Source organism: Schistocerca gregaria, chromosome 2 (genome assembly GCF_023897955.1).
Source record: "Schistocerca gregaria isolate iqSchGreg1 chromosome 2, iqSchGreg1.2, whole genome shotgun sequence".
In the NCBI taxonomy this organism is placed as follows: domain Eukaryota; kingdom Metazoa; phylum Arthropoda; class Insecta; order Orthoptera; family Acrididae; genus Schistocerca; species Schistocerca gregaria.
The window spans coordinates 167,537,457-167,539,447 of record NC_064921.1 but is presented as its reverse complement, the minus strand read 5'-3'; the positions used below and the strand labels follow the sequence as shown (position 1 = coordinate 167,539,447).

At 37.7% G+C, this 1,991-nt stretch overlaps 1 non-coding gene across 1 annotated transcript; it reads left to right on the top strand.

Moving 5' to 3' along the window:
* The first annotated feature begins 1,671 nt into the window (after nucleotides 1-1,671).
* Trnah-gug (transfer RNA histidin (anticodon GUG)) lies at nucleotides 1,672-1,743 on the top strand. The gene has a single exon. It is a non-coding gene; the product is annotated as a tRNA-His (tRNA).
* The last annotated feature ends 248 nt before the right edge of the window (nucleotides 1,744-1,991 follow it).

Sequence of the window (1,991 nt, the reverse complement as noted above, 5' to 3'; positions counted from 1 at the left end):
GAGGGAAGGCCATTTAGGAATAGGAAGGGAACTAAAATTAAACCTCATGGGATTATCTTTGCCCCGAGTCATTGAGATTTTTTTATCTCTTCAAAATATTTGAGTTTTCCAAACTTACACCTCCATTCCTTTCGTTAAGCAAGATTCAAATCAGTTGCATGTAATATTTTGAATTCCATCTAGCTTAAGTATTTTTAGAAGAGCATCACAAAGAAAAATGCTTTAGATGTATTACAAAAATACCATCTGAAGGTAAAGTTAAGTGTAATACCTGAAATATTTGATGAGTAAATGCTTAAATTCCATTCTCAGTTGAGCTAACCCTCTGGAACGCAAATTGTGATTCACTAAATAATAGTAAATCATTGCTCCAAGGAACTCCAGAAAAAAGCGGGTAAAACAGCCGACAAAAGATGTAAACGACATAAGTGATCTAAAAGTGAACTGCCGTCTAAAGATAAAACTGTCAGTTTGAAACTGGCAACAGTGCTATTTTTGTGAATAAATAGCCTTATGAGCAGTGGCTAGTTGCTGTTCTCTTCTTCACAAGAATCAACTCACATGTTGTACACAGCTACTATGCCAAACGGTTAGTTTTCGAAAAACTTGCAGTCTGTGCTTGACGTGGTAGAGAACAGTGACCGTGGATTCATTAATATAAATAACTATTTTCACTTATTTGAAACTTTACTCTTAGGTCTACTCCTTTAACGAAAATCTTCCAAGAATGATACCAGTAAGGAAATTGGACGAAAACTTACTGCAAGATGACATTACGTTGTATATTGATATTGTCTGAGTAGAACAGTCCAGATCACAAAACTATATTTTTATTTTCGATGACGATGTCCAGGAGGAATTGCGACGAGTTGTTAGGTAACCACACCTGAAGATGGACTATACTGACTGAAACCGATCATCTAAAATAAATAATACTGTGAGGTAGACTGTGTTACTTACTCAATTTGTATGAAAATTTTATAAATTTTTTCCATGCGCTTTCTTGTTGAGGCGTTTCATAAAGCATATTGTTATCTGTCTGGAAAAATTCCATGTGCTAGGGTTAACTTGTACACATCACTAATGAGCTGACTAAGCTGAAATTACTGGTATTATGTTATAGTTACATTAATATATCGCATGAGGCTTTCACTCTCCCTTTTTTTTCCTAGATCTTACATAGGCATATTAATTTCAGTGCTACTACCACATTTGATTTGGTTGTTTCACTACGTATGCATCGACATCTTCAGTGCATCTCCTTCTTTTTCCCAGGAATGAACAGAACATGGGGTACAAAACGTTGGCATATGTTCATGAAGTGATTAGGAATGGGGAACGGCGGGAACTCCAGAAATTTGTAACAAGTGTTTAAAGCGAAATGGTAAGCGTGGGCTTGATGTTAACGTTGGACTGCAGGATGTGAATAACATAAGTTGGGAACTGTTTATTTGTAGCTGACTACCCTTGCTGTCGATTAACTGCCTGTAACGTTTTGAGAAATAACAACACTGAGACGCCAGATCTCAGTCTGCGTTCTCCGTGTTGCTGCTCCCACCTCTTCCACTGCGGTCGAGACGCCATCTGCCTGCTAGCGGAGATAGTTTGCCAACTGGAGTGGAAAGGACTGTTTTCTGCCGTCAGAGAAGCGTTTCGAGAAGAGCAAGAGTAGCCGTGATAGTCTAGTGGTTAGGACATTGCGTTGTGGCCGCAAGAACCTAGGTTCGAATCCTGGTCACGGCAACATACTGCTCTATTTTGTATTTTTTAAAGAGTTGCAAATGCAGTCAATAAGCCTCTTCACATTGCTCATTCAGTTTACCAATATTACACAGATGTGATTCACACCCTCTGATATTTTTTTTACATATATCATGTATGATTTAACCTATCACCGATTACTAATGAAAACAATTTTGCTAATAAAACATGAACCTTCAGTGGCATATGCTCAACTGCAAACTGCAGATCGTAAAACAGTTATCGAATAA